Below are 24,534 nucleotides of genomic sequence, written 5' to 3' on the forward strand. Positions count from 1 at the left end.
ACACTGGGAGACGTTATCAAATTAAACCTGCCTTAACACTTCAGACGACGAAGAACCAAAAGAAACAAGCCCTAAAAGCGATCAGGTCATTTCCCACCGCGCAAGGGGAGTATTTTTACAACCAGAAGGGCCGGCCGTCGCAGCTTTTCCCTGAAGCCAGCACCCGGTGCCCGGGAGTACGACGGGAGCCCCGCTGCCGCGGGGCCGGGAGGCGGCGGCCCGCGCCCGGACTGTCCGGCAGGCAGCAGCCGAGGCGGCCCGTTACCTACTGAGTCATCTCCCCGCCGCCCCCTCCCCGGCTCCTTTCGCGGAACGCCGGCGGGAGCGGGCCCGCGGCCGCCGGGGCGGGGCGCTGAGTCAGTGCTTCTGCGTCACTCCACGGCGGGTGCGGCCGGGGGGCGCGGCGGCCCGCCCCCGCGCAACGAGCCGCGGAGCCTTTAGTCACCGTCTGCTGAGCCGGGGGCGCAGGTAGCTTCACACCCACGCCCGCACCCCAGCCAGGGGCGGCCTGCCCCCCCGCCCCGCCACCTGGGTGCGGGCCCGGTCCTCCCCCGGGCGGGTTTGTGTGCGACGCCGCGGCCACCCGGCTTCGCAGCCCCTGTCCCGTCCCCCGAGTGGGACGGGATCGCCCGGCCCGGCGGGGGAGGGGAGGGGGAGCCCTCGCTGGCTCGGCGGCGGCGGAAGGCCATCGATCTTGTTTAGGAGCTGGTGCGCAGCTAACACTTCCTGCAGTAATTTGTGACCGTGGCTATTGATTGTTCTCGTCCCGTTCGCTCGCCGCCCCGACGCCGCGCAGTCTGGGGGGGAGGAGCCCGGCCGGGCGGGGAGGGGGAGGAATTTCCCCCGCCGCAGCCACCTTCTTTGGGGGTCCCTGCGCCCAGCCGCCGCTTCCCTTTTCCTATCCCCCCCCCCTTTTTTTCTTTTTTTTTATGAATGGACTGGATGCCCGGTGACACATTAAACGCTTTTTCTTGTTCTTGGAAAAAGCCAGCCGGCGTGCGAGAGGTTCAGACAAGAGTTTCACCAACAGCCTTCCCTGCGCCGCGCGGGCCGGGGAGGGAAGGGGTGTCCCGTGTCCCCCGTCCCCGCGGCACTGGCGGCTGCCGGTGCCCGCCGCCCTCTCCCCCGAGGGCCGGGCCGGCAGGTCCTGGCGGGGGAGACGGGGTTGTCGGTGAGCGCTACCCTGAGGCTGGCCGGTGTGGGCGAGGCGGCGGGTCTCGGTGGCGCGGGGGCTCCTGCCCCGGCGGGTGGCGGGCAGAGGGAGCACCGACCCGGGGGCCGGGAGGCCAGCTGGAGGAGCTGCGGGGACGGGGGCTGCCTCAGGGCGCCCGGGGACGGGGAGGGGGATCCCCGCGGGCTGAGGCAAGCCAAGGTCCTCCGGCCCTGGGCTGGAAGAAGCCAGCTCCGCTCGCCTCGGTAAGGCATTTACGGTCTCGTTTTGCCCTTTTAGCCCGTCCCGGCGCCCCCGCTCTCCTTCCCCTCCCGGTGTACGGGACGTCCCAGCGGTAGTGACACGCGTGCACACGAACGCACACACACGTGTGCCAGACCCAAAGGTCCAGGGTTTGTACCGCTGCTGGGGGTGGCTCTGGGCATTGCCCTGTTCCCAGCGCAGATGCCCGCCGCCGGTCGCTGTGACACCCGGGACGCCTGCCCAGCCCCGGGCCCAGCGGCAGCCGGGGAGGAGGCACTCGCTTTGCATCGGCGCTGAACTTCGCCGCTTACCCCTGGGTTTTAATGTATTCGCGCTTTAAATGCGACCCTCCCCACTCCAAACACCCTGCACCGATTTTTGATTTTTTTTTTCGTTGTTTCCGTTTAAGATCGAGATGGTGCTGCTCGCCCCTTAGTCCCTTCCTTCTTAAACATGATTCATTTCAGTCACACACACACACACACACACACACACACACGCCCCCCGGCTTTCTTAGGCGAAGCTGAGGGCTCGGGGCGGGGGCTGCATGTTTTCTGAATGGTGGCAAGGAGGAGCATAGGGAAAGTGGTGATCTCTTGCTGCTGTCGAGCTGGCTGCCCCGATCGTGGGAAAGTGCCTGCACGTAAAGCAGCAGATTCTTTGTCCCTGTTGTTCTTCTGTAATCGATCTCACTTCAAGTCGAGGGGTGGAAAACTTCAAAGGCAGATCAGGCTGTTGGAGGTCGGGGCAAGAGCACAATCAGCTCGTAATGCACCCACTTTGCCTCCTCCCCCTCTTACTCCTCCTCCAGGAGCGCGGGGTTGGATGGGGTGGGGGTGAGGGGAAGAGCCCTCTGATTTTTAAAGTACATCCAATCAATAAACAAAATGCAGACTTTGTGGAAAGAGAGAAAGGGGAGGAAAAGTGTTGGGGGTGTTAACGCACACAAGTCAAACACACAGGCTTCTGACTACACTTTTTCTGTCTCTCCTGTCTTGTCTAAATAGCTGCATTCTAGTTATATATAGTCTTTAGTTATATATAGAACAGTCTTTCTCTCCCCCCCTTCCCTCCCCCCTCCCCCCATCAATTTTAGGATAGTACGGTTTACAGTGTAAGTTACTATAGAAGAAAAAAATAGCTGCTTGGCACCAGCTGAGGGTTGTCCTTCGTAAGGTAGTACAAAGCAATCTCCTATAGCATGCGGTTTTAGCAGTGTGGGGAGGGGGGAGCATGGATGATGCCAAGACAATACATAACCACACTGTGGACATCAGCCATTCAAAGCCAGCTGCGGTTAGGTCTTTGGTCATATCTGCCAACATCTGAAAACTACATCTAGGAAGGGATATCCAAAGTCATGGAAATTTGCTCTTGCACTGAAGTATGTTGCATTAGAACACCATTTTGATGGAGTGGGAAAAGCACATAACTGTTTTTTATAACAGCAGTTCATGACGTTTTCTAAATGAATTATTCTGAATGTCAGAAGGCTGCCTGCAGTTGGCTCTAGATCCACCCTTACAACCTGCCTGTCACGATATCTTGAACGTTTTAGTACTGTGAGAAAGTTGACATTAACCTTATGTGATCAATGATTTTGTTACTTCATACTGCTTACTGGTACGTATTGATTAAACATTTAAATATGCTTTGATTGTATCATGCTAATTTTTACTCTCAGCTAAATATGCAAAATTGGAAATTACCACTAGTAGAGCTGAGGTTTCTCACCCCACCCCAGTTTGTGCCCATCTAGCAGTAGGAAAGTGGATAAAGAAGCTGCTACCCAGGCCTATCTCGGAGCCTATTTTAGGATTCCCTTGCCATAAAAAAAAAATCCCGGTAGCATGTAGTGGGCATGCAGCTGGAGGGAGCTGTTTTGAATGCTGGGTTGTGTGAGCAGCTATAATTTGGGGTAGTCCTGGGGCTGCTGTAACTTGTGACAGCAACTTGACTAGCCTCAGACAGGGGAGAGGTGGAAAGATAACTGCAAGTCAGTTTGGCATCTCTAGTACCTTAGGTGTCAGCTGTGCTACGCTAAAGACAGGGGTTTAGTCATTCTCAAGAGTTTTTGAGGTAAGTAATAGGGTTTTTTTTAATAAGTAATAGTATTTTAGCATTCTTCCCCTACACAATAACCCTTCCAGTTGTACAGTGAGCAGTGGTCAGCTTCAAGTGTTGCAGTAGTGAATGGTTACGTATTATGTGTGGCCACATAGTACAGGTGGAGCTTATGGCAACACTCTGCTTGTGTTGGGACATTGTGAAGCCCTTTTCCATTCAGTTGATTGCAGCCTTTCAGTTATTCACCCTTTACATCATAATTTTCTGTCTGGTGTCTTTCCCAGAGTAAATTTTTCAGGAGCTTTTCCAGAAAAAAAACCCACCCCTGAGCTCTGATTAAATACAAAGAAAAATGGAAAAGGCTAAAAGCACTTGCCTATTGTTTTACATTGTAACCACATTCTCAAAAGGGTTGGTTTTTCAGTGTTGTGGGGTTGCCAGTTAAAAGCAGGACCGAACCCCAGTCAATTAGAAACAAGGCTTTTAGTGAAATACTTGTACTTGGTGTGATCACTGGGGCTGGATTTTTATCAAATGAATGGGTTATTTTTTAAAAAAAGAAATCCTTACATCCAATTAACCCAGCCCATGCTGGCTAAGAGAACTATCGTTGCATTGTACGTTTGCACATGGAATAGGAATTGTATTATAGAAATAGAGCTACCATACATCTGATTTTTTTTCCCCTTGGATGACAGCTCTCCTTCCCCTCACCCGCCCTTTGGGTCCCATCTGGGTAACCTTTTCATAATTGCACTCTGTGTTTTAAAATCTCTGCCAGAGAGGGAACTGGGGCCTTTTGTTTTGTTTCCCCTCTCTCTCTCTCTCTCTCTCTCTCTCTCTTTTCTTTCTGCTTTGTTTTGCTACAGGGAGAACCATGCAAGGGGTGGGCTTGGTCCTGTGCAGTATCTAATGAGAGAGTGGTAACAGAGCACAGGGGGAGAGGCAAGCGATGCAATGACAGCAACATGGAGGCAGTAAGTGCAACAGCTTGGTGCAGATCCAAACTGCAGAAGGCAGTTTGGAGGAACATACTTAGGAGAAAGCCCCAGGTTGGGTTGATAAGGAGAATAGTGCTAGTGTTTGAAGGGGCTTTGGGCATAGAAGAAGCTTGGGGGAATGTTCTACTAAGCTGGGAAGTGTCTGGGGAAAGGTATAAGAGGTTGGGGTTTGACAACCCCCTCAAATTTGGGGTCTGAAGATCTCCGAGTCAGGAAATTTTAGTATTGTCTCCCTGGGCGCTTCTAACAGGGACTTCCAGCTTGTGGTAAGGAACATGTTCAGGGCTGCTGAACATCATCTCCCATCACAAAACAGGACAAGCAGTAGTGTGGGCATACCATATGGATCTTCAAAAAACATGCTGCAGAAACATATCACACCACCTACTGCTACTATGACACTATAAACCTTTTAGACATGGTCAGTAAAGTTTGGGGAGCTGTAAATGGGAAATATACTCATTCTCTAGCTCTCTTTTTCCCCTTCCTTCCATTGCTCCTTTGTTAGATTCTTGTTTACCAGTTACTCTTGCTGGAAGAGGAGGATTTATCCCTGGGAGGCTTCATCCTATGGTAAAGGCTGCAGGATAAGGTACGCTGATGGTGCTGGGAATTGATCTTTGCCACCTCTCGTACCTCCATCCACATGCGCAGCATTCCTTCTCTAGCACTTTGCAGAGGGTAAGGAGAAACACCTTAGCTCAAACAGGAAGAGAAAGGACATCTCCTCTGCCCCATCATTAAGGCGGAAAAGATACATGAGTAATACTGAGAAGGCTTGAAAGAAAAGAGAGGAAGGGGCCTAATAGGGCTGGTTGGAACAGGATGGTGCGTAGTGTGGCACAAGCTGAGTGTCACAGAAATAGTAAGATTCAAATATGATGATCCACTTTTTTAGGCTAAGAATTTTAAAGCTTTACCAAGATTTTATTATTTGCATGCATTCTGAATTGTAACGCTAGTGACACCTGCCCTTTGTCTATTTGCCAAGATACACTGAATCTGAGGCTGAAGTTCCTTCAGTTTAGGCTTTTTGTCCCCTTTTTCATGTTGCTGCTGAGTTTGGATGTACCTAATTTGCTGTCTTACTGCATCCTTACCACACCACTGTTGGAAGTAGTATTCACATTTTGCACTTGAGAAAAAAAGATGAAGAGAGACTCCAAGTAAATCTTGATGAACATGCACATTTTGAGGCAAAACCAGTTTTTCACAGCTGAGAGCCCCAGCTATAGAAGGCCTTCCTACTCCCTCTCCTGTCTACACTGAATGCAGACTTACAGTGGGACCTGGGCTCTCCATTACCATGGTGTGATACAACATGATCTCTTATGTCATATGATACAGGAGAAGCTACAGTGCAGAGTATCTTTTTCTGAGTACCATGCATGCAGCCTTGCACCAAAGCTATCCCACAGCTATGTCTGTGGATCTTATCAAGACAGTAGTGTCTTTCTTTCCAGACATGTCCCCATTACAGGTAACTAGGGCTAAAAGGCACTTCTGACTTCAGACTCTATGACAGTGCTTGCCTATTTAGGATAGATGGTCAAAGAAACTCAATGGTCACCTTGTCAGTGACCCTAATAGGCTAGTCTTGGCATTCAAAAGTCTCTGGCATAGCTGGGCAGTGAACCCAGACCTCCCCAGTTCTCCTTCAGTTCGCTAAACATGAGCTCTGCTTCACACTTACCAATACCACCCGTTCAGTTTCCCTCCTTTTTTTTTTTTAATCTCTCCCTTTAGCACTTTTCTACTCCTCTTACTCTTCATATTCCGTTTTCTTTCACTTTTCAACTTCAACTTAAAATGCTTTATTTAAAAATGTAAGGGCCAGATCCTCGGAGCCAGCCAAACCACACATAGTACAGGCCCAAAGTATAGGGAGGGGGAAAGTGGCTCTAAGCCATTTTTCATCTCCCTGAATTCTAGGTTGACTTGATGCCAAAGTGGCCCCTGGCATAACTGAGAGCAGGAATGCTCTAAATTACGCTAGTTAGAACAGTTCCCAAGGGCCTATCCTATGCCACTTGCTCCTTTCCGCCTTGGCCACCTATGAAGGCCTCCTACACTGCCTTATTTTGTGCAGGGATTTCCTACATCAGGGAATGCCCAGCTGCCCTGTTAGGATACAAAGGTGATGGAGAATCATTCCCTAAGCATTTCCAGTATAAATAAAGCAATTATGTTAAAGAAAATTACAGGACTAACATAGCATTAGATTTTGTCATCTTAATGAATTTGCTTGAACATCACAGTTTTCCTTCCTACCTTCCATGTGTGTCTGACAGGGAAAAGGCTTGTTTTGAATTAGATTGTAAAGTCTTCAAGGTGGGGGCTTTGTAGGTTGGGTAAAGAATGGTCTGGAGAACAACACAGAAAATGTTTTATACCATGAGAAAAATCAACAACGTTTTTTTTTCTTTGATGAGAATATTGCGTGTGGTTCTAGTCATGCCATTTCTGAAAGGAGATTGCCATTGTGGAGATGTGACGGAAGGGCTGGAGCATGGGAAGACTGAAGTAAGACTGAAAGGAATGGAACCGATTCCATTCTTCACTCAGAAGACAAGTAAGAGAGGTTGTAAAAAAAAAAAAAAACAACCAAAAAACCAAACCCTAAATATAATCTTAGATTTGACTGGGAGCCCTCTTTTACAAGGGGCATTTCTAGTGAAAGATGGCAAACTGAAAACCAGCCCAAGAAAATATTTTCTTATACAAGGAGGTATTGACTGTGGCACTTGAGACTTCACCAAAATCTTGTAGTAAAAATCTGTCAAAGTATTCCAAGCAAGGTAAACATAGTAACAAGAACATCCCCTGTTATAGTTAATGGTTTAAAAGACAAATAATTTGGGTAGGGAATAAAAACTCGTGCTTTGTAGTTCATTATGGCTCATAGTTTCAGTCAACTTTTTAGGGGTTAGAATGCTATTTCATGAGGGTAGACCATCCCAAGCTACCTGGAAAGGATTTCTAGCAGCTAAGTCTGAGTTATCTGTTTCCGCTGGTTGACACAAGCTCCTGGACTAAGCTGGTGTCTGATATGATTCTGTATTGCTGTGTATCAGCAGAAAAAGGGGGAGGGAGACTCAGCTTTATATTTGGGGAGATGCAAATCCTCCTTTGGCACCACTGAGTGCTCTCACGTCATAAACAACTATAATCCTGATCACAACAAATATAGTCAGAAGTCAACACTGAGACACAGGGGAACGTCAGTTGAAAAAAAGAAGACAGAGCTGAACAGGCTCTTCAAAATGTGTGGGAGAGTTCAGGTTTTTAAGTTTCTGAAGTCACCTTTAAATTTTAACTACCATCCAACAATATCTTACCTTCCTCTTGAAAGCGTTGTTCTTCATACCCACATCTTCAACTTTTATGATGGTGAGCTTCCAAAAGGGTCGTGGTTTCGTCTAAATTTGGCAATTTCAACAAAAAACTTTGTTACATGCTACTGTCCAAAGCAACTAGAATTTGAGCTGAAAAGTTTGACTTGGCCCAAAGACTAATTAATATTTTTGAGCGCCCTCAGCTGTAGCCAGTAGGTCTCTGTCCTGCTAGTTGTGTCATTATGTGTATCTTCCACCTGTATTTTGAGTACTAGGTTCCAAAGCTGGGGCTCTGGTATATGTCCTGTGAATGTTTCCCTCCCTGGCATATCAGCCTTCTCACATGGAAAGCTTACTCAAAGAGCTGAGGAGAAAGGTTAGTGAAATTTTGCTGTGTGTTTTCCTGGTACTGTTTGTTTTGGAGAGAAGGATTTATGAGTGGAAATGTAAATTTTTAATTCTCTGTCTAAGAATTGTGAAGATTTACAGGGTAGGAAACTCCTCTTGGATGTAAGAGCTGTTTATAGGAATGACTGTTGTTCTGCCTTCCTGTGCATTACTGCTTTAGTCAGCGTTCGCTGGAGGTCCTATGTAGAGGTAGAGTAATAGCACATGTGAAGGAACATCTGTGCAGTGAAATTGCCACAGCAGACCAGACATCTCCTTTTGAGCAAGGAGAGGAAGACTTTGCTGAAGGGATCCTCTCCTATACTCCTTTGCTCAGAACAGATGACTCAAATCAATTGAGAAACAAAAGTTTTTTCCTGTCAAATACAAGAGATCTTGTTCCTTGGGTCTCTTGAGTTTCTGCAGAACTGTTGTGTGTTGGGGAGTGCAGAATGGCAACTGCATGAGCAGGCTCTTAAAAAGGTGTTACTGTCATCAGACATCAGGCATCTTTTTAAGAAATAAGAGGCAGATCACATCTGTAGGACAAATTTTTCCTTGGTTTCGATCTCCAGGAGTGGTCTTGTGACCTGAGGCTAGGTTGCATTGCATTTTGCTTTGAGAAATATCTTCTTGCGTGGTGGATCATTTGTCTAGCTATCAAGCTGCAGGCAGCACCAGATTGCTAGCATGCTGACTTCTTGCAGGTCAATCAGTGTTCAGTTTTAATTCAATTCAGTGAGATTTTATAGGCCTGACAAGCTACCCTAGCACATGCACATGCTGAAAGTTTAGCAAAATCACACCTACTAAAGTTGCCCTCTTTTATAGGGCAATTTGTGAAGCACTGGAAGCACTCAAGTAGTATGTTACAGTGTCAACAGAAGCTTTCTGAACTTACTGCTACCACTGACCAATAAAAGCATTAAAAAAAACTTGAATAGCTTCTATTTTTCACAGATAGCTTAAGTAATCATGTGATGGCACTTTCAAGTACTGAAGCCATTCCGTCATGCTTTGGGGAAATCTTAAGAAGGTTAGTAATGTTTTATGTGCCGAGCTATCTGGGTACAGTATGTCAAATCTGCAGTAAGAGTTTGTATTACTGGAAATCTCAGCCCCCTACAGACAATTTAGTCTTACAGCATATCTGACAAATAGATACAATTCTAATTTTATAGGGGCAGAAACTGAATTTATACAATTTGAACAAAGTCTTAGGGGACCCAGAAAGAACCTAGATATATTTTTAACTACAGGCTCAGAAAAATAGTATAAGATGAAATCTAACTTTCTTGAGAAAGATTGATTTAGATGGAAACATGTCAAGGGATCTGAACTAGGCTCACTAAAGTCAGGCTGACAGTACCTCTGTCTGTCTGAGCTGGATGCCTCTTTGGATGTCTAGTTCAGCTGTGGATATGCAGACAAAGACTATAAGGAACTGCAGCACCTACAACCACTATGTCACCAAGGTTTATGCATATCTCAGAGGGAGGTCGAATAGTGTTGGATAGTGTTGAATGAAGAGTCTTTAACTTACCAATTCAAACCCACAAAACAGAATAAAATACTTTGCAGTCTAAAATGGGAAATTCCAATGTTTTGGTATGTGTTTTCATCCAGAGCAGGGATGAGATGTTAAAACTTTTACTGAACCGAATTTTCCTTGAAAACTCTTATTCACAGTACCAGCATACTTCATAGCAACATTTTCAATCAACTTTCAGACACAGTCACATGATTTGTAAGTGTAACAAAAATGAGAGACATAACAGCCAGTATGGGTGCCAGCATTTGCAGGTTGCTGGATTTGGTTTTCAGTGTCAGTTCAGAATGTGTCACTTCTGGCTAACTGCAGAGCCTAACCCTGGGAGCAGTTTTTTCACCTGAGAACCACTTATTTACATGTGAGAGTTGCATAATTTTGTCTGTTAGGTATGTGAATTAGACTATGGGTTTTGTTAACTTATGAGCTGAGTTCTCTTAATGATGCCTGAGAAGCCCTAAAGAGACTACAAAGCTGGCCACAAAGGGATCTTCCCCTGCCAGATGAGTACCAAGGTGTCCATCAGTGACTGCATCAGCTTGTACCAGAGGTCAGAATGCCACAAGCCGCAAGTTCTCCCAGGAGGATCTGAACACAAATAAACATGCTTGTCTGGTCTTGAAAACTCAAATCTTTACAGTACAGTAGCACAATCTATGATTCTAGGACAGGGTAATATCTGATATGGTCTAGCTGAGTGCATGTTGTGGCATGTGAGATACTAGGAAGGATAGGGCACATTGGCAATACTTAATGGCAACTGCTAATTTTGCTTTCTGAAGTGTCAGGATTATTTATTTAATTTTTTGTACTACAATTTGTTCTTAGTCCAAGTGACTGTTCCCCTACTGATGACTTCATCGCTTCATCACTGCGGTATTGGGCATAGCCACCCAGACAACTGAGTAGGTGTTTACTACAACTGACAGGGTGAAGCAGCTGAGGGAAGGAACGGTAGGCAAAAATCTTTTAGAATTATAATAAAAATTAAGGAAGCTGACATTTCTTAGTTCTAAGTATCCATGCCTTTCACAGCTCTAGTCGCTGAGATTTTTGGATTGTGTCCTAGAAGAAGGAGTAACTTCGTTCTTTTGACTGTGACCAGCCTGACTGGACTGACTGATGGCAGTGGGAAGACTCATGGAAGAAGAGAGAGTCAGGATCAGAACATGCGGGGGTGTCACCATCTGCAAGGACTTTGCCCAAGCCTCGAATTGAAGTGTTGCAGATAAGAACTTGGATGCACTGACAGCTGTATGTGACAGCTGGAACTGTGTCTGCCTGCAGTTCTTGACTCAGGCCAGTTGCAGTTTGTCTTTGACTTTATGTGCACCAAATTCACCCACAACAGTTTTTAGATATGAAAGTATTACATGTGTTTAGTAGCCAATTTGCAAACATTAAACTTCCCAATTTCTACTACAAAAATGGTTTTAGAAGACACCAATCATCATTATGGACTGGTTTTGTAAAACATAAACCAGCTAATTTTCAGCTACCAAACAGCTCCCACACCACTACTGGCTTCCAACTTTAAAAATGGCCAAACCAATGTTCTTGAAAATGTGCTGAGATTAATTTGTACTTACTTGGAAGTCTGATGTAGAATCATATGCAGTGTGACAGGCAGTTAAACCTCTGTGGGATGGGAGAAAATCCTGTGTTTTAATGGAATTGCCCAGAAGTATCCTATAGCTCTGTTCAGTTTTAATGCAGCTTTGCGTTGCTTCCTCCTTCCTCATTATTCTGAACCCTAGTGCAGAGACTGCTTCCAGACATTTACCCTCACACTCACTTAGTCTCAAGTGAAATTAAGTCACAAGTGAACTTGTGATGGATCCACATATATTTCTGGTGTTATACCAATCTTTCTAATCCTGCGCTCACTTTGTATCCCTTGCACCATCTGCAGAAAATTACTGTCCCCCATTATCTTTATGCATTTTCAGCCTTGATGCTTTTCGCTAGTCTGTGGGAACCACAGTTCCTCCCATAGCGATGTTGCTCCAGACACACAAGCAGCCTGTTTTCCATCCCCATTCAGATTCTGTCCACATGCATCCACCCTACACTTTTGCTTATCTAATGCACATCCTTTGGGCAAAGTCTGAAATGAGGGTAAGAACTCTGTGACTGGAAAGGTGCCAGCATGCCTTCCATGCTATAGTAATTTATTACAGATATTAGAAAGAATTTTTCCATCATATAATTATAGAGCGAGTCAGTGTCTGTTTATTACAAGTCACATACTCTGGTCTATCAGTTACGGATGTTGCCAGGTAAATACTTCTATATCATGCACTTGTTATTCCCATTTTTCATGCTGTGCCTTTTCACTAGTACTTCTAGTTCTGTTCTCAGGCCCTTGTGAAATTATACTCAAAGGAAAGCCACAAATGGTGCCGTTGAACATTGCTCCACAGCTGAATGCTCACGTAGGTTTGCTTTTTATTCTTGCTGCAGCAACTCTCCTTTAGAAAGCTGCCTGCTCTTGCTCTCCACTAAACAAATGGAGGGCATGCTTTTAAAAGAAATTAGCAGAAAATAAGAGTCAGTATACTCAATTGGCTTCCAGTTGCTCTGGCTCTGATGGCTTTGAGACAATGGCCATGAGAAACTGGAAGGGCAGAGTTGGAAGCTGGAAGATGAATAAAGGGTGAAGAAGGAACAATATCGGGAAAAGCTGTTGGTTGTAGTCTTTTCCCTGAATAAATGTGTAGACACCAAAAAGGGTGTCATTCCTGCCAATAGTCTATGGTGGTTATTTTCCAAAACTTCACAAAATGATCAACATCAGTTTTTCGCGTAGTAAATAACTAAAAAACCTATTGTTCAGGATTGAATAACCTGGGATTCCAGAACCTGTTTCCACTATAGTGGGACTGTCATCCTTCCTTTTCCTTCAGAGACCCCGAAAGTCAGATACAGTCATGAATTCAGTAACTCAAGCCTTGCTGACTCAATTAAAAAAATGGTTTTTACTGGGTTTTAAAGGATAGTTAGAGCTCTCAGAACAGGTTTTGAAAGCAGAGTCAGAGAGAAATGCAGATGGTAGTTGGCAGCTACTAGCCTAATGATAGAGTGCATTTGTAATGGTAATAACTCACTATCCGTGTAAATATAGCTTAGCAATTTTTAAGTAAACATAAAGAAATCTGAAAAGAGAAATCTAACATAATACATTCTTTAGGAAGAAAGGATTAGACAAAGCAACTTTTTTCTTTCTAATCCTTGGCTGTGAGCTGCAGGCTGTTGCTGTGCCCCACCACATCTGTACATATTTAGACACTTATGGTATAATCCATGAGAAAAATCTTGCAAACCTGCTTGTTGTTTGAGGTTCTACCCTATCACTAGGATATGTTAACTAGTTAAAGTGAAGCCGCTAATTTAGGTTGTTTATAAAGAAGTGTATTGCTGGTGGCTTTTATGGAACACATTAAATGTATAGATTTCAGAGGCAAGATTTTTTTTTCTTTAATTGTATGAAGCCCTCAGGTGGAGAGAGCTTCTTACGTTAATATGATCTGGTTTATTGCCTTTAAAAAGATCATCTGGTCCAATCAGTCTCGTGTCACTGTAGCAAAGTAGAATACATTCCACTTAACATCAATTACTAGAGTATGAAGAACAGTATAAAAATAGATTAAGATTAAATTAATCTACATTTTTACAAAACAGGTAGAAACCGGAAAGATTCTGGGGCTATAATTTTGGTAAATCCACTTATTTCAGAAGTCTGCATGTTGGGGCATCTACCTGAGACAGCTAAAACCTCAATGGAGCAAAGCAGCAGCAAAATTAGAGAATACTTTAAATGTGAATGGGTGGCTCCTTCACCGTGACAAGAAACATTTACAGTGCTCTGGTAAATCTTCCCAAGTGCTTTACGTTTTGCTAAATATTTATAAGATCTTCATAGGTCTTTGTGAAGGTTTTTTCAGAATTGCTCCTGACTTAATTTGGGTCTTAAGGACCTGCCCTTCGAGGTGCTTATATTCCCCAAATTCTGTGGAGACCAGGAGGTGATTACCCTTAGGTTCTTGCAAGGCTGGGCCCTATGAGAGAATTCCTTTGCTTAGTGAAACTGGTGCTCCAGAAGCTGCTGAATTGCCTCCCATTTTGCTTTCTATTGATGGCCAATTACTGTATAGGACCACTCTTTATGGATCAGTAGAAGCACATTCAGAGTCTTGACAGAAATTGTCTGGTTGCCATGAACTGTATATTTAGTTCTTCTTTGGTTTTTTGTGTTTGTTTTTTTTTAATTATTTTTAGATTTTTTTTTAGCAAGTAACAAGGAAGCAGGTGTTAACTACGTTTTATCATGTTGCTTTGCTTAGATTGTAGAAGAGAGATGGTAACTGGGGAATTGATGGCAATGATACTGGTTACACCCGTAAACTTGCTGTCTGAGCAGGGTTCTTCAATTAGTAAACACACTAGATCGCTGCCACATGGCAGTTCAGAATATTAGTAAGGCCAAAGCTGTATCTGTCTCTGCTGCTATATTAGTTCATGTTTTTATCTTTAGCTCCTTTCCATTCCAAATGAACTCCAAGACAGACTTTACTAATATGAATGTAAAAATTGGAACTTTTGGTAGAAAATGGAAAAAACTGGCAACTTAATACAGAGCAAATGATAAAGGAATGAAATCTTTGAGAATTGGTTGGTTTGTTCTTTTCTGTACTGTTAGTATCTGTCCAGCTTTTTTGAAGTGTATTAAATAACATTTTAGAGCTGGAGTAAAAAAAATATCCACTTTTGGATAAATTGCAATTCCCAACTATTTGAAACCCTTATTACTCCGGGATAAAGGAGAGTTCTGTAAAGGAATTTCTGCAGCTGTGGACAGTTTTGAATTATTTTCCGTGAGAGAGAGACTTATGAAAGGTACAAGACTGACAAATAATCAAAACTGAACTAACTTGTTTATCTTTGAACATGCACAACAGACAGCAGCTGTGGACATTACTTGACCACTAAGCTGCCAGTATTTTCACACCTTGCTCTGCAGGGAACATGATTGTTCACGCTTCACTGTGCTTGTATCTTTGGCCTTGCTTACAGGGACACCAGTGATGATCTAAGTGAGCTTCTCCATTGGAAAAAGACAGAAAATTAGCCATTTATCTTAAGCTTTTAAACAGTGTATCTAAAAATAAGAATTAAACCCATCTCTTTTGAACGTGTAGTAGTGTATAGAAGAGAATGCTAAATGTCATTCAATTATTTCAATCTTAGAATTATTTTGTACTTCAATACCTCTAATAAACCAAATAAAAAATGCCTGCATCCACAAATAAAGCTTTTTAATATCTTCACACGTGCTGCCAAAACTAAGACAAAATGCAATTTTTTGCTTTAAAAAAATGGCCATGAATCACACTTACTCTAATGGAATGGTTGCTATAAAAATACATTGATAAATCACAGGAACAGCCATTCCAGCTCAGACCAAAGATATATCTGCCTTGGTATCCTGCCCCCAACGGCAGCCAAAGCAGATGCACAGGGAAGGACGTAAGGGGGAAGACATGTCTCCTGGCTTCCAAGAACTTGCAGTTCATGGATTTCCTGTGCCAAGGGTCATGCCTTTGTGTTAAAAGTCCTCACTGGATTCCTTTCCCTATCAATTTGTCTAATAAACTTTTACCAACCACAGCACTCTAGGGTGTGTAATTCCACAGTGTGACTATTGCATGTGGAGAACCACCTCTGTTCTCAATCTGTTCTCTGCTCCTTTTTGCTTCTCCTGCTCACTTTGTGAACTGTACTGTACATAAGGCAGAAGTCAATCATGCCAACACTTTCCTAGGCCAGTTTTTTAAAAACTCTTGTTGCCTTGCAGAAGTCTTCCTCAGTTAGTCACTCTTGTGTTATAAAAGTTCCTCTGGCATAATTTCTTTTTCTCTTAAGGCAGGTTTTCCAAAACATGGTTTGTTTAGGGAAGCTTTTATCTTGCCACCATTTTGAGAATGCTAGAAATTATCCCCGCTGATAGAAAGTTGCACTCACTCCAAGACCTCAACATTATTTATTCTTTCTGATCTGTTCACCCTGGTGCAGGCAGTGCCCTAAAAACTGTTGAGCTTTTCTGAGAGAGACTTGTTCTTCCCTGCCTCTCACCCACACAGGAGTATGCTTAGTTCCTGCCAGCAAGGGTTTGAAGCTTAGATTTCATGTCAGTGCTTTAAATTTCCATATCAGAGCGAAAAATGCCACTAGCCTTACTCAGTTTTAGTAATTGTATCAAAAATACAAATTTATATGGGTGCTATTGAGACAGGAAAACTCATCAAGCAGTATTTAGAACCTTCTCTGTTGCTCCCTAATTACTGTCTCACCACTTGGCACTTAAACACAGGTTTAGGATTCATCTCACCTGTTTTGGTATGTCTGTAGTGAAGCCCTCTACAACTGAGAGAGCCACCTCAGGCTCCGTTTTAGGAGAGAATTACTACTTTCAGAGCACAGTTCATCAATATTATTTGTGCTGTTTACTTTAGAACCAGATTATTTATACCTTCTTTCTTTCCGTTGACTAATAAAGCAGTCTCAACAATTAAATCATTTAAGCTTCCGCACTGTAGGTATCTACAGTTGGTTAGGTGAGTTGTGATGTTGTGGAGGAATTCTTTAATATTCATTTTTGTGGTTGATGCAGAAACCTACAGCTTCAGGAGGAAGATGTTGGTTCCCATGTTCCACACTCACCAGTATTTAGAAAAACAGATGCAGAGAATCCTGAGAGGTCCAACTCATGGAAGAATGGGCTGTCACTGGGAACAAGTAGAAAATGTATAAGCTTAAGACCTGTAGAAGACAAACCTTAATCAAATCAAGCCTTTCTTCACTGGATTTCATGTATGCTTATCTGATTTTCTCTTCCCACTCAGATGCAGTCACAAAGTAGAAATAATACTTCTCTCCTTGGCAGCCCCAGGAGAGTCCATGGGCTAGTCCATGGGCTACCGCTCTTCTGCTGGGCTTCTTCCTTTTCTTCAAAGCCAGTGGAGCTCTAAACCCATAGTAAGTTTATCAAGAGGCTTCACAGAGAGTGCTTGACTGTTACCACACCTCATTTTCTGCTGTCTTGGAGAACTTAAGGTGTCTTATTAAAAAGATTCCAGGAGTTTTGTAGACATGGAATTCCAACCTCAGTTTCAAAGGAGATGCCAAAGAATTGGGGCTTCATCTTTTTCATCTCCTGTGCCTGTTTTTCCCTTTTGTTTACAATTGGTATTTCTAGCAAAAAATGTTTGCATGTATCATGCATTCAGTAGTGCCTGCCTGAGTTGGCAAGTCGCACCTCATAACAGCACTCTGAGAAGTAAACTGTCATGTTTGTCTTCCCCGTAGCGTTCTGCAGGTGGTCTTGCAGCCCAGAACCCCATGGCATTCAATCTTTGGCTGCATCCAGACAACCAGGATCAAGTTTTCATTCTTACCATACTGGAGTTCCTTGTCAGCCTTTTACTCTCTCACAAGGATAACTCATTTTATTGTGTGCTTCAGATATTGTACTGTGGAACAAGGAAGTTGGGAATCATGGAGCTACCTTGCTGGAGTCAGAAAGTCATGTTGGAGAGCAAGAGAGTGTGGAGAGCAAAGTGAGATGGAGGTCTGAGGAATAAAGCCATAATGAATATGATAAAAGCTTATACTGATGGTAGAATTGTTAAGTTTATGTTCATAAGGCTACTGCTATCAAGACTAAGTAATACAAAATTTTGTTCTGCTGTACTAGAAATTATGTAAGGCCATGTCTGAGTTGCTTTGCCCTCCCCTGTGCCTCTGTGCTGTAGAGGACAGCATCTGGACCAGTGTTTTTAAAGGGAAGTCACTCTTTGATGTTTCTGTACCTGTTAGCACACTCCTCAAGTGTTTGGCTCTTTCAAACCTTCTAATCATGTAGTAAAACATTTTAAAAGAATGCATCTAGCCAAATAGGCGACTGACTCTCAAAAGCAATTGTTCTTTTCCAGCAATGACTTCTAGTTCAAAAATCTCATCCATCTGCTTTCCATCTTATGTATATTGACGTTATTTTTTAGTTAGTCGGCATTTTATGGGGCCATTATAATAGGGGGAAGTCTGTGTAATTAAAACTGTATTATGGCTTCATGATCATTAGTGGTAAAACACATCTGTTGACACAAATTTATCTCTGTGTTTTTGGTTGATTTTTTTACTACTTCATCTGTTTCAGAGATTTTGATGCTTTTCTTCTGTGACAACAGTTTAATCTGCTGTACTCTCAGGTTTGGTGTTATTGTTAGCAAGGGTGGGCTGCAAGTGCGTCAAGTACTTAACACGAAAAATGGACAGGGCCATCCAAGACTGCTGCCTTCCCTGTTTCTGCTGCTTGGCCCTTTCTCTGGAATACAGAAGTTTTCAACTACTCCATCTTCCAGAATATTTTAGTTACAGCACAGGAGCCACTGTAATATGCTGTGCTGTAATTAGAAGTTATTATTTCAGTATTAATATAGAACGAGGCAGCATGCAGGTTTAAAAAGTGCTCTTTTTCATATTAAGCTGGCTACCAATAGTCGCCTTGGACTACTACATTTAGAAAGAGTACTTCCATTCATGTCCACTGGTAACCTGTGATCACTCCTTTTTTTTGTGTTTGTTTTTAGTGACTGCTATGTGAAAAGGGAGTGTTTTCAGCCATTAAAAAATGAGAATGCCTGATCATACGGGCATGTCTACTATACTGTCTTCTGACCAAGTATTGTGGATAATTTATATTTATATTGGAGAAACATTTCTGGACTGACTGTTTTCTTTAAAGCTCTGTGAACCAAGCTAGTACAGTTTTACAAAGCTCATATTGGTCAAATGATGGGCTTGTTGACATTTTTGTGGTTTTGCTGGCAGGGCTATTCCTTAAAAGCAGTTCATAACAGAAAGTATTTTTTCTGTGTGATTTACCTACTACAGACTTTGGAGATTTTATTTTATGTTTTGTATTCTGTGACCAACGTTATAGTCCTGGCAGGGGATTAGCCTGATTAGATTCTTGGGACACAGCTGTAGTGTTGTCCAAGGAACAAGATGAGCTGGCTGTCAAACTCAGACTCACCAACCATGCTCATTGTGACCCCTCATGTCTGCCTGAAAAAGTCACTTCAGCAGAAGTACCTATGCCCTCTGGAGTATGCAAGCACCCTTATTGTCTAGTTTCTGTTCATATAGTCTAATTTCTGTGCACGGGGCTGAGTGTGCTATACCCCAGATAGCAGTAGATACCCACTCTGTGGATGCTCTAAGCTGCAGGATAATACCTGAGAGGATAAGATCTGGCAATGTGGGCTGATGGCATGTGGATAACAGAACTCTCAAAGTCTTGGGTTTGAGCCTCTTTTTTACCCTACATCATAAGCACAAGGTGGTTATTTTCACCTTACACAGCAGCTGGCAGAGCCACCTGGTACATCCAGGGAGGAGGGGTAACAATTTGCCAGTGCTGTGGAGAGAAAGGGCAGGAGGGAGGGAAGGAGTTTTGGCTGTGATCATCCCTTTCACACAGAACTGGTAAATGTTAAAAAGTCATCTAGTTGGGGAAGAAGCCCAAAGCAGAGACATGCTATAAAAATATGCCTCAACCAGTGATTTCAGGTGACAAATAGAAAATAGACAGATGTGAAATAGACCCACTTTTAGGAACTATTTGGGATTGAATTAGAATTGATTAGTGGATTTTTATCTTGCACAAGCAGACTGTCCTTTCTAACCCCTGCATGTCAATGCTCAAGCCGGTCAGTAAATAGCATGGAAGTCTCCTATCTACTTCAGAGAAAGGAGGGTAGAAAAAATTATGCAGCAGGATGAAACCCCATCAATTACTTAGAGTTTTAAATACAAGACTTGTTTGTGTCTGTTTTCTACCACATAACCTAGAGACAGTGGTTTGTCAGGTACTTTTCTCTAGGCTCTTGAAAGCATATCCATTTTTTCTCTTGTCTCTCAGTAGAGGGTGCTTTCTGTGGATGTAGTGGATTTAATTATTTAAGCCTTGTTCTTGTTCTTTATATTCGTTCATCTTTATAGATAGCTGTACCTTAAATCTCTGACAGTAACATGATGTGTATTGAGATTCTCAACGGAAGAAATTTGCAGACAATATGGTCACTACTGTAACACCCCTTTATTAAGCTGCAATTGTAATTCATGAAATCATTACAAAATAATAAAAAAATGGTTGGAAGATAAATACCATAGATACGGTCCCTAGAAACCACCTCTCACTTTAATTGAGAGCAGCTGCAATATTGCAGAAGCCCAGGGAATGTTGCAGTTCATATTCTCCCTCCCTGGCTCTTTCTAGGGGTGCACAATACATTTTGACTAACGTTCATCCTGGCAAGTTTGTATGCAAATGTTTTCCTTAAATATAAAAAAAAATTAATTTAAAAGTTGCCTGCACTCAGGAATGTTGATCCATTGATGCCCTGCAGCTTCAGAGCCAAACAGGCTGCTGTTTTCCCATTTCCTTTGTTCTTGAAAAATTGCCCATACGTTGGGTTGTGCCTTTAAGATTTCAAATTGAATGGGGCATCTGGGAACTCAAGGGAGTACTTGCGCTGCCAAAAATTTGCAAGCACAAATAGAAATGAATTGGAAAATATATATCTGTTATCTGGTTCATCTTCCAGTTCAAAGATTTTGTTTGGGCTGGTCTTTCATGTTACTTCTTTATCATTACTTCTGGAAAAAAATGCATGAAGTCATACAGTGCTCCCAGAACTCATATCTCTATTGAAACAGGCATTAGAGCAAAGAAATAGTGAGAACCTGGTATTTTTCAATCCCACTTATGTAACTGATGAGAGGCTGTAACATATCCTTAGTCTGAAAATACTCCTGTGTGCATTTTTTGAGACAGAAAACAGGTATTAAGGAACACAGAGACAAACAACTTAATAATTCAGGGGCATAACTTGCACTTTTAAGTCATTCTCCCCTCAGTGCCCATGTAAGCCATTTTGTTTTCCTGAAAGCCAAGTCAGATGCACAGTCTAATGTAACTGTTTTAACAGCATCAAATCTGCCTTTGTGTATCTCTCCTCTTGCTATCTTTAAGGATTGACTAAAGTGAGTGCAATTCTTGGGGGGAACTACCCAGGTTTAGAAACCTTCAAAACAATTGCCAACAAAACTTATTCAGTTCCTGCCAATGAATAGCTCAGTCAGCTGATCTAAGATAGATTTTATAGTGTATATACGTTGAAGAAAACATGCAGACAGCAAGACAGTATCTCAGAGCGAACACTGCGCGTCATGCAGAATAAATCTGTTGGAGTATCCTGTGCATTGCACCAGCCGTTTGAAGTGTGCACCACACTTAGTTTATTTGTTTAAAAAATATATTGTTCCTCCTTACAAGATTTTTATAAACCCTAATAAATAATGCCTGCAGATGGTTCTGGGAGGGCCATCAGTAGCATTAATCAATTTTTATTTCCCAAGGAGAAAGTAAGGCACAGCAGCTGCATCTCTCACCCAGGATCTCCTAGAAAGCCTGAACAAGAGAAAGCAAGAGAATCCAGATCCCCTTACTCCAAGCCTCTCTTCCTTCCCTGCTAATATTCTGTCTTCCTCTGTAATATTTCAGATTAGCCATACAGTGTTTAGGGAAAGGGTTCATAATGAGATTTTCTTCTGTGGAATTTTTCCAGGGTTCCACCTAGACATGGCATTTTTATTTTTATTTTCACAGAAGGACTCTCCCTTCCCCAGGCCCCACAAAAGTTTCTCTGATGGAGAGATGGGACAACTTGGGAGGTCTGTGTGAAGAACTACATTTTGCTGGATACACTCCTGCTGTTAGCAAATTGCTCCAATGGGAGGACCAGCCAACTAACTCAGTCAACCTACTAAAACGGATTCCCTATTTTATAGAGATAGATCCTCTCAGTTAACTCATCTGTTAGATTGTAAAAAATGAGAGAAGACAGAGCACACACTACATGGGGAGAGTAAACAAAGGCTAATGGGTAAGGTTTTGTTGGTATCAACAAAGGTTGGTACTTCCCTGTTTGCTCTTTGCTCTACATCAGTTTTCATGTTTTCCCTGTCTCTCTTCACTGATTCTGATTTTGATTCTGTAAACATAAACCAGTTAAAAATTTCCACAGGGAGCAAACAAAGAACTCCTTGCAGATTATTGCCAGGATTGTCAAAGGGAAAAAAAGTATATGCAAACCCTACAAAGAATTCTCGGGAGACCCTCATCAATGTTTGGATTTAACCTGAGCTCTGTGAAATATGAATCCACTGCTCTTTACTGCTACCTGTACAAGTCAGAAACTGCCCAAGCAATTGGAAAACTGGTCCTAACTTACAGGCTTTGACTGGATGTTTCCTTCAGTCAGCTTTGGCAGCCTATGAAAGAATACTGGCTTTTGGAACAGCTAGTTCATCACATGAAACCCATACTACAGAATTGTATTATTTATGCTGCTGTCTTTGAAAACAGGTCTCCGGTTCTCTATCTTGTAGTTCATGAATACTCTCAGTTGGTATTTTTTTTCTTGTTAGTTTTCTGGCAGCAGTACCGTTATGTCAATGAGTTTCTCACAGTGTTGGATAGCTTTTGAAAGCTGGTCACATTTTTAAAGAGAGCAATGGGTACTTATAGCTGTGTAGCTTTGCTTTTTTTTTTTTTTTTTTTTTTTTCTTCTTTATTGTAGCTAGTCAAAACTGCTGATGTGCCAATCAAATCTGAACTCTGGGCTGTAAAGGCAAGAGAGCAGGAGGACATAGATGGGTAATACGTTAGAATGCCTGTCAGATGGGAGATCCAGCCAAGGCAAATGGCAAGATAGGAACTGCTTATTGTGTGCCTTTTTACAGGCTGTGTGCAGTAGTGAACAATGCAGGGAACACAAATAGGATGCTTCTGCTTACTCTCGCAGCCTAACTGAAGGTCACTTATCTGCAAATAGAGCAGAATACAACTTAACCTGGTAAACAGCTAGCTAAAGGAACTGATTGCTGCAAGCTTCAGACCATGAACTTAGTAAGTACAAAGAAAGCTACTAGATTGTTACAACCATGTATATTAAGTTTAAAACAGTAAACAAAGAATGAGAGCTGTAGAGAGACAAACCCTCCGCTCATGAAGCTGAACTTACTCTAATGGAAACTATTAGTGGCTGGTCTAAACAGTTAGTTGAGCACAGGCAGCCTTATATGCCAGTAAAATGACCTATAGCTTCCTTCTGTTTGGTTTCATGATCCTTCATCAATTGCTGACATTCTTCGAGATGAGATATCAGACTAAACACAACAGTGATCTGATCACTGTACTCCACTCAATATGCACGCTCCTTAGTTACCTCCTGCTGTTGTCAGAGCCATGGTACGGCACTTTTTATCAGTTTCTGGCAACGTCATTGACCAATGACAGCCTGGGTGCTTAGCACGTTACAGTTAGCTCGATAACAAGTTCAGCTATCCAGGGCTGGAACGGGTATAGGAGAAACTAGTCAATGTTTCATGTCAAAAGCAAAATAAGAAAAAAGGGGAAAAAAATGTAATTCCCAGATTCTTTGTCACAGCTCTGTGGGAAACCCATACTCTTTCATCTTCAAGTCATGGGAGCATTTTTATTGTGGTTTTTTTTGTTGTTATACTATATTAAATGTATCACTCTATTAATTGTACAAACTCTGCCAGATTGCAAATTAGCTGTAAAATCGTACTGTACATGACAAACAGATATTACACAATATTATTTAAATTGGTTTTGACTGTTTTTTCAGGCACTCTCTGAAGCTAGTAAGTCCCAATCTTGTAAATCTATCAGAAATGCTGTCTGTTCTGACACAATTTTTGCGTACCTACCAGTCTCCTCTCCCAGTTTGGTTTCTCAAGCCAAAGACTCATTCTGATATGTAGGAAAGCACCTTCATCTCCTTATTTACACATTTGGATGAAAAAATAGGATTTATATAAAGGCATGACATTGGCTTGTAACTCAGAAGAAAAATCCCCATTACAGGGCTCTGTAATTTCAGACCTTGCATGGAAGAAACAAACCCAAATAAAATTAAATATCTGCTTATCTGTGTTCCAAGTTCCTTGGGAGGACAAAGGAAGGAGACTAGACTCCCAGGCTACCTTCAACCTGCAGACAAGGGCAGCTAAGCCAGCATACCTTTGTAAATACAAGCTAAATCACCTAGACCTCCTTTCAGGTATGCAGGCACTGCTCTGCCCAGCAAGACCTAAAGAATTTAGTGTTTGAATGAAAGTAAAGAATTTAGCTTTGGTGTTCAAGATGGTTCACCACTGCAGAAGGCCATATCCAGTGAGGACTTAGGTGCCTAAAAGTTAATTCTTGCAACAGCAGCCTTTTGACATCTGCCACTCAGGGCTCTGTGCTAGACGCCTAGGCTCCCTCTGGAGTACAGAAGAGCTGGGTCCCAAAACAGTTGGCAAGTTGAGCTGCTCTACATGTCTGGAATTGGCCAGTTGAGAAATTTGAAGAACGTAGGTAAACCTCCTCCCCAGTGGATCTCATCAAGGCTGCAGGAATTGTTTCCATTCACTCTGCATCTCCAGCCTGGCACTTCTTGAAGGAGGTTATCAACATCCTTTCTCTCAGGAATTCAGCACAGCTCATTTTTCTTCTGAAATAGGTCTGCAGTTCTGGTAGCCTAGCCAACTTGCCTTTGGTGTAACAATTTGAGCACACACCTCCAACACCAGAAACCAGGGTCAATCCCCATCTCTGCTGGCAGGGATTCACACCCAAAATAATCG

Source organism: Falco punctatus (genome assembly GCF_963210335.1).
Source record: "Falco punctatus genome assembly, chromosome: 6".
Lineage (NCBI taxonomy): Eukaryota > Metazoa > Chordata > Aves > Falconiformes > Falconidae > Falco > Falco punctatus.